Consider the following 15837-nt stretch of genomic DNA (forward strand, 5'->3'; position numbering starts at 1 on the left):
CTTTCTATTCCATACCAAGAAGTCCTTTGCATACAGCCTAGCCACCTGTGACTTGTTGCATCTGTAGTGGCAAGCAGTCCCTCTCAGAAAAACCAAGGGTCTCACTGAGCATTATAGACTAAAATTATCCTCCACAATTTGTACTGAAACAAATGTTCTGTGCTTTATCTCTCCAGTGACAGACCATCTCCCAATGTCCCACCATCCAGCCACAAAGGAACATTCCCCTTGTAACTCAGTAATACCAAGGAGAGGAGCAACTGAATTACATTATCCGACTATCTCTAATCATGCCCTGATGCCTGATGATGAACTGGTTGACAACTGAAGAGAAGATTAAGCACAATCGTAAATTTACACTTAGTGCCCTTGCTATGGAAGTTCCGCAAATCTCACAATCACTAATTCTTGAAATTGTTACTGAAAAACTGAAATTTCGAAAACTTCGCTCACATTGGGTACCCAAAATTCTTACTGAACAACACAAAAACAATGGATGGGCAGTGCGCTTCAGTTTTTGACATGCTACAATGAAGAAGACGATGGTTTTCATTCTCGGATAGTCATGGGGAATGAAACTTAGGTATGTAGGACACCCCTGAAATTAAACAGCAAGCAATGGAATGGAGACACACTTCATCACCAATGAAGGTTTAGCCTAAACAAATCTTGACACCTCAAAAAGTCATGTGCACCGTTTTTTGGGACAGAAATGGCATTCTACTGATTGATTTCTTACCATGAGGCCAAACAATCAATGCACATGCTTACTGCGAGACCATTAAGAAATTGTGCCACACAATACAGAACAAGTGCCTAAGCTTACTGTTAAAAGATGGTGTCTTTTTGCACAATAATGCCCGACCACACACGGTGAATGTGACCAAACAACTGTTATGGGAATTTCACTAGGACGCATTTGACCATCCACCATACAGCCCAGACCTTGTTTCTAGTGACTTTCATCTCTTCTTACACCTAAAATCTGTCCTTGGTGGTTGAGACTTCAATGATGATGATGATGAGCTAAAGAACATGTTAACACATGGTTGAATACATAGGTGGCAACCTTCTATGAAGAAGGCATACAAAAATTTGTGCCACGCTATGACAAGTGCATACAAAATTTTGGAAGCTATGTAGAAAAGTAGTTTAACAGTTGTAGATTTTTGCACAATAAATATTTTTTCTGTATCTGTATACATTTGTTTTATATACCCAAAAGAACTTACTTTGTGACATACCTCATAATTTTCATGTGTTACCTGTATGTACCACCTTCTGTACATCTTTTTTAGAAAAGCAGTTTGCATAATATGCTTTGATTTGCAAATATTTAAAATCTAGGCTACATAAAACTTTTTAATATGAAATTTTTGCGAAAGTTCCTTAGGTCGATTTTTAGGTACCACATCAAAATTTTACCAAAAAAGGAAACAATATTAATCAGATGCAATGACATCACTATGACACTAAGAAAACTGAAGGGGAAGTTGTGACAAATTTGGGGTGATGGGCATTGAAGACCTTCTTGATATCATCCAGGGTGTGGGATGGACAGGAAACAGGGTTGATCCACAGGATGGTAGAAGATGGTATTTGGATGCTCACTACACCATGCCAGTACCAAGGGCATGTGAATGTACGACAGTTGAATATAAATGAGGAAAATTTTACTGATATGAATAACTATAAGGGAATCCATTAAATCAGAAATGATATTTAGTGCACCATAATCTCTGTTTAATTTTATCAACTGCACTGAATTCATTGGATTTGGGAGAGGTGTAATTACAAGGTTGATCATTATGCAATAGCAAATTTTCCTTTAGTTGCCATTAGACCATCACTTAAAACTGTAGTTTAGTTGGTGAACTGGTTAATGCCCCTATAGCACAGTCAAAGAATGTCTGTGGTACATTCCACAAATCCTTCAAACAAAACAAGGTCCTTATAAGCACTAGCTTCACTTCAGTGGCAAAAATAGTCCTTGCAGGCCAATTTTCCAGTTGCATTCATGAGTGATCAGCTGTGATTTGATACAGTTTGTGCACATTGACTGTTTACCCTTTTTCATGACCATTTACTCACATGTGTTCATGATTCTATGCTCACTTTATCATCAAAAAATGAACAATATTTTCTCTTCATGTTCATTGTTCCACATACACTCCTGGAAATTGAAATAAGAACACCGTGAATTCATTGTCCCAGGAAGGGGAAACTTTATTGACACATTCCTGGGGTGAGATACATCACATGATCACACTGACAGAACCACAGGCACATAGACACAGGCAACAGAGCATGCACAATGTCGGCACTAGTACAGTGTATATCCACCTTTCGCAGCAATGCAGGCTGCTATTCTCCCATCGAGACGATCGTAGAGATGCTGGATGTAGTCCTGTGGAACGGCTTGCCATGCCATTTCCACCTGGCGCCTCAGTTGGACCAGCGTTCGTGCTGGACGTGCAGACCGCGTGAGACGACGCTTCATCCAGTCCCAAACATGCTCAATGGCGGACAGATCCGGAGATCTTGCTGGCCAGGGTAGTTGACTTACACCTTCTAGAGCAGGTTGGGTGGCACGGGATACATGCGGACGTGCATTGTCCTGTTGGAACAGCAAGTTCCCTTGCCGGTCTAGGAATGGTAGAACGATGGGTTCGATGACGGTTTCGATGTACCGTGCACTATTCAGTGTCCCCTCGACGATCACCAGTGGTGCACGGCCAGTGTAGGAGATCGCTCCCCACACCATGATGCCGGGTGTTTGCCCTGTGTGCCTCGGTCGTATGCAGTCCTGATTGTGGCGCTCACCTGCACGGCGCCAAACACGCATACGACCATCATTGGCACCAAGGCAGAAGCGACTCTCATCGCTGAAGACGACACGTCTCCATTCGTCCCTCCATTCACGCCTGTCGCGACACCACTGGAGGCGGGCTGCACGATGTTAGGGCGTGAGCGGAAGACGGCCTAACGGTGTGCGGGATCGTAGCCCAGCTTCATGGAGACGGTTGCGAATGGTCCTCGCCGATACCCCAGGAGCAACAGTGTCCCTAATTTGCTCGGAAGTGGCGGTGCGGTCCCCTACGGCACTGCGTAGGATCCTACGGTCTTGGCGTGCATCCGTGCGTTGCTGCGGTCCGGTCCCAGGTCGACGGGCACGTGCACCCTCCGCTGACCACTGGCGACAACATCGATGTACTGTGGAGACCTCACGCCCCACGTGTTGAGCAATTCGGCGGTACGTCCACCCGGCCTCCCGCATGCCCACTATACGCCCTCGCTCAAAGTCCGTCAACTCCACATACGGTTCACGTCCACGCTGTCACGGCATGCTACCAGTGTTAAAGACTGCGATGGAGCTCCGTATGCCACGCAAACTGGCTGACACTGACGGCGGCGGTGCACAAATGCTGTGCAGCTAGCGCCATTCAACGGCCAACACCGTGGTTCCTGGTGTGTCCGCTGTGCCGTGCGTGTGATCATTGCTTGTACAGCCCTCTCGCAGTGTCCAGAGCAAGTACGGTGGGTCTGACACACCGGTGTCAATGTGTTCTTTTTTCCATTTCCAGGAGTGTATTTAGATAAACCTCTCATATAAAAGTTCCATGAATCATGACAACTACAATATTTGAACAGTACCCCATCAAATTCTCACAAATTCAGTTTAATGAGCTGATATGTGGAGTGAGTATTTCAGTCTTAGTTAATGGAAAATATATTATGCAACACTCCCAAGATCAATATTCAGAAGCGAAGTATGTAACCACTATGAGGAATCCCACCTGTACCAAGCTCACTGCAGCTTTAAACACAAGCTAAACTTGTAAACCAATAATTATCATGATTCAAATATACTTCGAATTAGAACCACAGGTTTATATTTTCAGATTTCCATAAAGGTTTTGACACCATTTATCACATGCAACTTCTAATCAAATAGCGTGCCTGTGGAGTATTGTCTCAGTTGTGTGACAAGATAGATGATATCCTGTTAAAAAGGTTACAGATGATTGTAACTGATGGAAAGTCACCATGTAAAATAGAAGTAATATCTGGCATTCCCCAAGGAAGTGTTATATGCCCTCTGCTGTTTCTGATATACATAAACTACTTAGGAGATGATCTGAGCAAACCCCTTAGATTTTTTGCAGATGATTCTGTCATTTAATGCCCTGTAAAGTTATCAAATGATCAAAACGAACTGCAAAATAATTTCAACAAGATATCTGAAGGATGAAAAAAAGTAGCAATTTACTGACTCTAAATAGTGAAAAGCATGAAGTCATCCACATGAGTAGTAAAAGGAGTCTGCTAAACTTTGGTTACAGGATAAACCGCACAAATCTAAAGGCTGTCAATTCAATTAAATACTTGGGAATCACAATTACATGTAGTTTAAATTGAGATGATCACACAGAAAATGTGGGGAAAGCGAAGCAAAGACTGTGATTTATTGGCACAGTTTGTGACAAAGCAAGCTGGGGTTTCTTTACTTGCTTCCTTGTTCCACCATCTGCCTCCTTAAATTCATTATATTTTCATTCTTGCTTAATTACCATTAATATGCATGAGTATAATCTGAATTTCCATAAAAGAGAAAGGTCGGCCCTCAGTCTTAAGGAATACAGCTCCAGGTCTATTTTTGTGCTTATTTTTGTGTACGTAATGAAGTTCGTATTTTATTTTGATCATTCCTAGTTATTATCTTTTGCTACAGATCAATATAGGTTGAAATCAGTAATTCTTTTGCAACTTAGTTTGTGTTGTTGACTTATAAACAAATATAAATTCTGTACTAATTACAAACATTTGGAAGAAGAACTTCTAGGCTTCTTAAAGTATTTATTTGGCTCTATTCGAAAACATAGTAGCAAAGCCACCCCTTAATTAATTCCAAAATAATTACCAGGTTTGTCAAAAGTATTGTTTGTATAACTATACCTGTTAATTTCATTACTTAAAAATTTCATTACTCAAACAAACAATTTGGCCTAACCTTTGAGGTAGAAGGAACTGGTACACAGAAGGAACTTTTTGATGTATTCAGTTAATTGAATGAGTTATATTTTAATTGTAATTTCTGTAATTTAAACATTGAACAGTGTATAGTTTGTGATATTCGCTATTTTTGACTTCATTAAAAACAGCAAATACGAGTAGTTAATACTTCCAGCCAGAAGGCAAATACTTGTTTGTAAATAATGATTAATGTATAATGAGCGTCGCATGGCGACGGTGGAATTTTGTAAATAATGTAATTCGTCGGGCGGCAATATAAACAGAAAAATACGGATAGATATGCGATCCTTCACTATTTTGTTCGCTGGAGAACAAATGAAGCCTTGAGCGCTAGAGACTTGTACTGTTTTTCTGGAGTAAGACGGACGCAGATTTGTGGCGGTCTGATCTAATTTTTTTTACTAAATAAATAAAAACGTGCTCCGTCTAAGTTTGAGTGAAGTGTAAGAAGAACTGTTATAACTTATCGTGACGACACACGGGTGACTCAAAAGGACAATGGCTATATAAAAGAGCGCTCAATGGACCTGATATGGACATAAAAATCTACCGTCATTGTAGTACTAAGCTTAAGGTATGATATATGTTTTAGTTATAATAAATATTTGTTCTGGTAATACTGAATCATTTAGCAGTGCTCATTCCTATTATCTCCTCAGTATTATTTTCATTTTAATTATGCATTTTGCTAATATTACAGACACCAAGATCAGCAGTCCAATGTGCGTGTTACTATAATGTTACTATAATGTTAACAAGAAACCTGTTGTTTCTTTCAAACTATTAATTGTATTTTAGTATGTATATGACGTTGTCTATTGCTGTAATGGCCGAATGACAATAAAATTATTATTATTATTATTATTATTATTATTACATTGATAAAAAGAAAACTGTTTTATCGTCTTCTTGCATCAGCTTTAATATTGAATTTCCCTTTTGTGTGATGTTACAGTTGTTTTTGCGCCCTTAAGACCTTTCTGGTCCCTTAGGAAATTGTTTTGTCATAACAATAACTTCACAACCGGGTATGATCGTACCTATGATCATGAAGTAATTAGAAAGATGATAATGCAATTTCTTAATCAATAGCACGCTAGCTGTGACTGCTTCAAGCCACATGAAACTGCAAGTAAAAACTATTCACATTTCATAACGCAATATTTTATGACAATGGTCAATCCATGATTCTTATGCTAATTGTGATTGATAGAACAGTAAGCGAAATCTCAATTTCCAACTTTCCATTTGATAACAACTTCACTTTTATTTTGTAACATCACACTTGGTGCCCGAACAGGGACTTGACCAAAAATTAGTTCAAATTCTTGGAAAATTTTCTATGTGCTTGTGTTAATAAATGTTCTGTCGTTTCATGTACACATCATCTCTGTGAGAATGACGGAAAATATGCTGGTCAATAACGCAGTTTAATTATCGAGAAAAAGGAAAAGAAAAGAGACACGAATTTGCTGAGACAACATAGCGGTAACCAAGCCATCAAAAAGTAAGTCAGAATTTTGCATACGCAGTGTAGTGCTTCAGTAGCAACGTTGCTTTTTGTAATGGATCTGGGAAATGTTATTTTTTTTTACCTTATTTTTCGATACCGAAGTGTAAATGTTTTCTTATAGTTTTGTCAGAATTTATTATAATTTGTCTTATTACATGTTAATTTACCTCTGTTTTTGAGAGTGAAAGCATATTGTTTACTATTAGGAAATGTATCGAAGAACAGCAAAGAGACTGATTACAAATGGAAACTTGTGGATTGTGTAAAGTATCTTTGACGTTAGAGTCGTCTTTGACTATAGTCAGTCGGCAGCTAACTGTTGGTGTGTGTTGATGGAAGAACATTGTGAAGGTCGAAGTCATGAATAATTTTGAATTATGTTACTATTATTTTTGTATTGACTATAAAGAAGAAACTGTATTTAAAACACCAAAATGAGAGAAACACTTTGAACCACGTCATTTCTGCAGCCGACAACGATGCATTGTGGAATCATACTTAGACAACTGAAGCCAAGACTTATATCGCCTTGCAAACATCTAATGGAAAAGGTACTGTCACGAAATATGGCAAATTTAAGTTAATTAAAAAATAGTGACCATATTTTCAACTTGTGTCTTTCTGGGAAGCCGTATTTCATTTTCCAAGTCGATCCACATCCTTTCTATCTCCTTCCCGCTATAGAAAATCTGCTTTATTTTATCTTTCAAAGTAAAATTCTTTGTAGTCTGATAATAGAAATTATTTTTCTCCATTGTTAGTATAGCTATATTACATTTTCAACATGGTGGATAGTGTGTGCAATTTGCAGTGAAGAGCATATTCATTCATTTGTCTGAAACATTTAGGTTCCATCTTGTCTTCTCGCCAGATAGTATTTCATTTGTTGCTCACGCGAGAGCGGTGCTCTTAGCGGACTCACCACGTCACTGACAAACGACGAAAGCCTTGCGTAGCACGTGATTTACTGACGAAAATGGCAGATAGTAAACAGAGACAGGTGACAACAGGAGACAGGAGTGAAGACGTTAATAGTATTCCATAGCCTTTACGATCGCGAACGGTAGGTTCCCGTGTGGAAACTGAACTAACCATGTCTGTAACAGGGGAAAGTGGCCCTAAAGTCCAAACTCTTCCCGCTGCAGCTACAAATGACCTAGGTGCGTTAATGGAAATTCTGAAACAACAGTTTGACGCAGTAAATGAGACTATAAAAACACAAAATGAGACTGTTACCGCCCGATTAGATGCTGTAAGCGAATCAGTAAAAATACAAAATGAGACTGTTAACGCCCGATTCGATGCTATAAGCAAAGCAGTAAAAACACAAATTGAGGCTGTTAACGTCCGATTAGATGCTGTAAGCGAATCATTAAAAACACAGCTAGGCACAATCAAAACAGATCTGCATAAAGAAATTATGGCTGAATTAAATACCCATTTGGGTGAGGTGCAAACTAAGATCAGTGATCAAATTCAGAAAATGCAGAAACAGGTGAAAAGTGAAATAGCTGAAGTATCTGGAACATTAAACACAAAAATTCAGGCAGCTACCAAAAAAATAAACTCAGTTAGAAATGCAGTATCTGACATTGAAGGTGTAGTGGAGAATCTGTCGAGGCAGATAGACTCAATCAATATTGAAGAACAGGTTAAGAGCACCGTGAAAGCACATGCGGAGGAATTGTTGGAACACTACGGTGAATGGATAAAGGGTAAAGATATTTTTATCGAAAAGAAGGTCAGGGAGGAGCTTAGGGAGACTGTCAAGGATGTAACTTATGAAATCTTAGCTGCTCCTGGTAGGTCGGGAGACACAGTGGTTTCTGAATTGGGACAGATTCGGAGGACACTTACACGGGATCTTCCCGAGTGGAAGCAGCAAGTAGTGGACGAAGTCAGAATGCTGAGAAACTGGGTAGAAAATCCGCACACGCATACGCAAACTATAAGGAACAACTCTTTAGACGGTGACGAATGTCAGTCAACTCCTTATCGTTCACCGCCTGATTACATGCAAAACAACAGTCCTGTTGAGTCCCGAGTAGGGAAAATAAATGATCTGCCCACAATTGTGAGTTTAATGCAACAGGAAAGTGTGATTAAGCATCGCACTTTTCCTGTTTTTCATCCGCAGAAACGAGAAATACACCCCATTGTGTTCCTAAAGAATTTTTCCGGCATATTTCCCAGGAGCTGGACAGACAGACAGCGTATTCAGTTCGTCACTGGCTTTATTTCTGGTGATACAGCATTATGGGGAACGGAAATGGTAGACACGTGTAGGAATTATAAAGAGTTTGAGAAAATGTTCTTGGCAAAATTTTGGAGTAATGGGGTACAGCAAAGATTAAGGAAGGAGGTGTATGGTGCGGAAATTTTCAATGAGAAGCATCGAAGTCTCCGGCGATACTTCGAGAAGTATCTAGCAAAAATTAAATTCTGGGATTCTCCGATTTCTTCCAAGGACGTAATTATGATTCTCAAAAGCAAACTCCCTGTGTCTATTAGAGAGAAACTAGTAAATGTGTCCGAAGAAGACACGGATGCATTCCTTTCTGTGCTGGATTCCTTAGATTTAATTAGCAAGGATGTGCGCTCAAAGGTTGGCAGCGGCAAATTCTTCACTGGCAGCCAGCAGAATGCATCGCACGCGGACAACAATGTGCCGAAGGAGAGAGTGCGCTACTGTGATCGCGGGTACCAACCTGACAGCCGTTATGAAAACGCAAACGGCAATAACTTTAAACGGAAGCAGAAAACCAATTACAGTAATCAGCAGAGATACCACCCAATTTACAACCACCAGGTACAACATCAGTACGGAAACCCACCCTTTAATTCTGTGCCTGAGCAGTATGGAAATTCTCCACAAACGATTGGCAATTTTTCAAATGGGCCTGTGTACAATCAAAGTTATAGGTCGAAAAATAGCAAGTGGCATGGGCAAGGCGAAGGCCACCCAGCACAACATCAGAACAACTTTTCACAGGATAGAGGACCACGGAACAGTTTTCAAACGGCACCAAATGCGAACTTTCCTTCACAAGGAAATGGTTTTGCCAGCAACCAAAAGATCGGGCGACAGCAGCCGTCTCAAGTATTCTATTCACAAGTGAATGCACCCAGTGGATTTTACCCATTTACACCGGCATTTGTACCACATAACCAGCACCAATATGAAACGGAACAAACACTTAAGGCCATGAATGACAAACAGGTTAAACATCCTGTGGAAAATTAGAGGCAGCGCCTTTCAGCCTCCTAGAGGTCGCTGCCAGTTCCAGTGGGGGCACTAACGAATACTCTGATTCTGAGTATGTTAATGCGATACGGTACAACCATGAGACCGACTTACGAGATGACCTTGCACCTGACAAAGAAGCTCAAGAAATTAACGACATTTATGATGAACAGGTCCAGGTTTCGATTAAGATTTCTGTTGCCAACATTCCTTTCACAGCCGTTGTTGATACAGGAGCAAACATCAATGTCATGTCCCTTCTGACAGGTGTCTTCTGTTTCAAAAGTTTTATCATTGCCGATTCAGGGCTGCTCCATATCGGGAGTGATTGGTCCATTGAAACAGAGAGTTAGTTTACAGGCACAGCTTCAACTGCAGATAGAATCTGTTTTGGTTTCTTGCTTCTTTCGTACTGGAAATTTCCTTGTGTGAACTGTTAATGATAAGTATTGTGTTGAACAGCGCACTGACTACATGGTAACGGCTACTACATGTAAACTTTAAGTATTAAATGCTATGTATGGAAAAATTGTTTATAGTGATGGACATGAACTGATATTTCTTCAACAAGCTGAAGCAGGAAATTAAGGTTGCAGAAAGAATTTCAATTTAGCTTTAAGTTAGCATAAAAAAAATGTGTTTGCGAGGTGATTGCCAGGATCTATATAAATATGTAAAGGTGAGAAATGGAGGAGGATGCGTAAATAAGCACTTCTCTCCAGGTACAAGAAGATTTATAGATTTATTTTTAGTAATGTAAGTACTTGAAGTTCTGTTGTAAAAGCCCAAATTACCTGCTTAAAAAAAAAAAGGTACATGTTCAAACAGTCCAGACAGTGGACAGGAGTAGAAGAAATATCTTAAAGTTCAGTTAAAGCGTGCTGTTAAATGGAAAAACAAGTGGTAACCCACATGTGTTCACGCAAGGAGACAATAAGCTGTAGTAAACTAAGTTAGGTGAAATACAGTACAAATAGAGGCAAACCATGAAGCATCAATAATGTAGCGTAAGTACTCCACGAGGCCATTAATTGCTATGAAAGTAAACTATTTCCCTGTGATCTGAGCCCAATGTAAAGAGTATATGAGGAATGTTAGCTGACGAATTGATTTCAGTAGAATCAAGGTACTAAATAACCACACAGCAAGCCCCCCCTCTATATAATAAATAAGTCCAAGTAAAGATCTTCAGAAGATTTGTAGTGTAATTCAACACCCTAATTGAAGGCTAATCTAAAGAACAAGCAATGCAGTGATATTTAAACTTAATACTGACTATAACCAGAGTAAGACGTAGAAGTAGCAAAGCATGCTGTAATGAAAGAGGTTGAAATTTATATATGTGCCTATGTTTATTATGATAATTTTATTTACATGCAGATTTTATTGCAAAAATGTGTCCTAAGACACTCCTCTTATGAAATCCATTTTCCTTGTGCCCGTTCCTTTTGATCCTGGTTCATTAACCCAGACCAAGGGTCGACTTGTAAAAGGCACGTGTGCTTCGAGGCAAAGCAGTGCTTATGAGAAATGAGACACGTAGCGTGATGAACTTCGCTAGCTTTGGTAATGTTTGTTATGGACCGGTTGCGTAAACCCAGTGAACTGTCGGTAATTCCATTCACGTGAAAAATAGTAGACACGTGTTACCCTTTTTTTTTTTTTTTTAACAGAGAACGATTGCTGAGTACATGAAGCGAAGAGGGAGACCTATTGTTATCCAGTCTGCCCTAAAAAAAAAAAAAAATTATATATATATATATATATATATATAAAAAGAAAGATGATGAGACTTACCAAACAAAAGCGCTGGCAGGTCGATAGACACACAAAAAACACAAACATACACACAAAATTCTAGCTTTCGCAACAAACGGTTGCTTCGTCAGGAAAGAGGGAAGGAGAGGGAAAGATGAAAGGAAGTGGGTTTTAAGGGAGAGGGTAAGGAGTCATTCCAATCCCGGGAGCGGAAAGACTTACCTTAGGGGGAAAAAAGGACGGGTATACACTCGCGAGTGTATACCCGTCCTTTTTTCCCCCTAAGGTAAGTCTTTCCGCTCCCGGGATTGGAATGACTCCTTACCCTCTCCCTTAAAATGTCTGCTTGTGTCTGTGTATATGCGGATGGATATGTGTGTGTGTGCGAGTGTATACCCGTCCTTTTTTTCCCCCTAAGGTAAGTCTTTCCGCTCCCGGGATTGGAATGACTCCTTACCCTCTCCCTTAAAACCCAAATCCTTTCGTCTTTCCCTCTCCTTCCCTCTTTCCTGACGAGGCAACCGTTGGTTGCGAAAGCTAGAATTTTGTGTATATATATATATATAAGATTTGGCAAGCACAAAAAAAAAAAAAAAAAAAAAAAAAAAAAAAAAAAAAAAAAAAAAAGAGGATTCAGCGTTAAATGCGTACTCGTTAAGTAGTAGATATGGTGCGTGGCAGTAGAAAATGATCTTGGGTGCACTAAAGAATAAATGCAACGAGTGTTGCGAAACCTGTAGTTTTCATAATGAGGAGATGAACCCTTAAAAGAAAGTTTGAAAGAATATTTTTAGGTTCACTAGTGAAAGTAAACCTTGAGATATAAAGAGTCCATTCATAAAGCAGTTGTTCACTGGACTTAACAAAAGGAGTGACCATTAATTGTAAATATTAGCTCGTAAGTGATCTTTTGTAAATAGTAGAATATAAGTCTTTCAGTACCAATGGAGGAAACCTGCAAAATTGATTGTTTTGTAAATGAACTCTATCGGCGAAGGAACTAAGCACGAATGCTGTGTGAAGATGCACACTAAAGTGCGACGTGCATAATAAAAAAAACTGTTCAGTGTGTATTAGTGGTAGTGTTGCACTGCAAATGTAAAAAGAAGTCAAGGCTACGACAACAGGTGCAACGCAAAGTTCAGTGTTGTTCTAAGTGCAGCGACAGCTAAAACATTCGTCGTCACTTACCTGTGAGCCTCATGGGAGGCAGTTGACAGAGAAGTATGGAGGCAGCTTCAGTGTCTGGCTCCTCCGATGGAAAACGCACGCGAGGTGTTTGTATCGATGCACTCGCGTGATATGAAGTTCACAAAAAAAAGAGCGATCGACGACCGGCAGCTCTGTTACAACCTGAGGCGAACGGATATTGAGTATTGGAGCTCATGCAACACTGTGCAGCCACTGTGAGTGGCTGACGTGTGGGTGACGAAACAATCCAAACTTTAAACTGCTAACCGCCATGACTTCCATCGTACATACTGGAGGAAAGACATTTGTACACTTGTGTGACTACATTTTCATACGTAAATTTTCTTGAGTTGAAGTTAAGATGAGTGAGAAGTAGAGTGTTAGATTACTCAGGCCTTAAAGCCATTAATACCGGCACTCCTGAACACTGCTAAAATGAATTATAATCCTGTCTCTTGATGGACAAAGAAAATGAATGTGCACTATACGAAGACCCTAAACTTCAGACCAGTCCCGATCCTTAACAAATGTAGCCAATAGGTTGTAAGTTATACTAATAATTTTCCACTTCTTCTGTTTCATATTGTAAATAAAAACCCGGGAAGCCACTTGAATTCCTGGCACCACAGTGGAAAGGACAGATGTACTGCATGATGAACGCCGTAGACAGCTAACACAGAAGTGAAAGCATCACGAAGTGTAGTGCTATGTTATTAAACTGTAATTGAACCACAATGAGTCAACAGATGCTCGAACATTGTCCACTCTAGTTTAGTGAAAATAAGCACTCACTGTACTCATGTATTAGTTGTTAAGCTCAAGAGAAAGTAATTTCTGAATTCTATCCCCTGAAGTGCGAAATGAACGTTCACTTATTGTTATAAGCAAATATGGACCAAACTTAAATATGCACATAAATGTTAATCTTGGTATTATGGAATGAAGTGACTGATGAACAAAGAATGAAAAACTTTATTTTGAAAAATGATAAATATCTGATATATGTTTATAAATGTAATTTCAATTTATGTACATAGTACGCCAGTAACGTTATGTAAATGTCACACCAAATAATCACGAATATCTCATGAGGGCATGAGGATCGAGGTAATCCTTCGGCATTCCCTCCCTCCTTATGGGAGGCAATGTGATATTCGCTATTTTTGACTTCATTAAAAACAGCAAATACGAGTAGTTAATACTTCCAGCCAGAAGGCAAATACTTGTTTGTAAATAATGATTAATGTATAATGAGGCGTCGCATGGCGACGGTGGAATTTTGTAAATAATGTAATTCGTCGGGCGGCAATATAAACAGAAAAATACGGATAGATATGTGATCCTTCACTATTTTGTTCGCTGGAGAACAAATGAAACCTTGAGCGCTAGAGACTTGTACCGTTTTTCTGGAGTAAGACGGACGCAGATTTGTGGCGGTCTGATCTAATTTTTTTTACTAAATAAATAAAAACATGCTCCGTCTAAGTTTGAGTGAAGTGTAAGAAGAACTGTTATAACTTATCGTGACGACACACGGGTGACTCAAAAGGACAATGGCTATATAAAAGAGCGCTCAATGGACCTGATACGGACATAAAAATCTACCGTCATTGTAGTACTAAGCTTAAGGTATGATATATGTTTTAGTTATAATAAATATTTGTTCTGGGAATACTGAATCATTTAGCAGTGCTCATTCCTATTATCTCCTCAGTATTATTTTCATTTTAATTATGCATTTTGCTAATATTACAGACACCAAGATCAGCAGTCCAATGTGCGTGTTACTATAATGTTACTATAATGTTAACAAGAAACCTGTTGTTTCTTTCAAACTATTAATTGTATTTTAGTATGTATATGATGTTGTCTATTGCTGTAATGGCCAAATGGCAATAAAATTATTATTATTATTACATTGATAAAAAGAAAACTGTTTTATCGTCTTCTTGCATCAGCTTTAATATTGAATTTCCCTTTTGTGTGATGTTACAGTTGTTTTTGCGCACTTAAGAACTTTCTGGTCCCTTAGGAAATTGTTTTGTCATAACAATAACTTCACAACCGGGTATGATCGTACCTACGATCATGAAGTAATTAGAAAGACGATAATGCAATTTCTTAATCAATAGCACGCTAGCTGTGACTGCTTCAAGCCACGTGAAACTGCAAGTAAAAACTATTCACATTTCATAACGCAATATTTTATGACAATGGTCAATCCATGATTCTTATGCTAATTGTGATTGATAAAACAGTAAGCGAAATCTCAATTTCCAACTTTCCATTTAATAACAACTTCACTTTTATTTTGTAACATCACAAGTTTCAGCGCCTGTTATTGTGAGGATATGTAAAGGACCAATTTTTGGTCCCCATCCAGTCAGCCCCTGGCCAATTTTCAGATGTGAAACACATATTGGTTAGATTAACAACAATGCATCAACTTAACAGTGGAATAAGGGGAACACTAATAGGCCCTGCGTTAGAACAATTAATGACAATGTCTGTTTAATTTATTTGAAAAATAGTGTCACAGGTACCATATTATTCTGCAAGAACTGTGAACTGTGTGTTTAGGTTTTTACTTCTCATACATGTTCAACTGTAAACTATTGCAGCAGTATGCTGATGTTGCCTGCAACCTGTTAATGAGGCTTTTCAACATTTACCAATAGTGGATCGGGCATATAATTATGTACTACTGGGAGGGGTGATGTGAACAGTGAAAGTAAAGAACTGTGAAACACAATTCTGCAATTGTCAACTACATCATTTACAGTGCCAGTATTGATCTTCCACCCCCCCCCCCCCCCATTTTGCAGCGAGTATGACAATGCAGTACATCAACACAGAGAACTATCAACAAAGAAATAAAGTAGACAAACATCACAAACTCCAACGAGTCTAGTAATCAGACTGCTTACACTATGCTTGTCCACCCTCTTCCGGAGTACTGGTGTGCAGTGTGGGATCTTTGACAGATATAACTGACAGAGGACATGAATAAAGTTCAAAGGAAGGCAGGTTATTTTGTATTATCATAAAATAAGGGAGAGAGTACCATGTGATATGGTACATGAATTAGAGTGGCAAT

Source organism: Schistocerca nitens, chromosome 5, assembly GCF_023898315.1.
Source record: "Schistocerca nitens isolate TAMUIC-IGC-003100 chromosome 5, iqSchNite1.1, whole genome shotgun sequence".
Lineage (NCBI taxonomy): Eukaryota > Metazoa > Arthropoda > Insecta > Orthoptera > Acrididae > Schistocerca > Schistocerca nitens.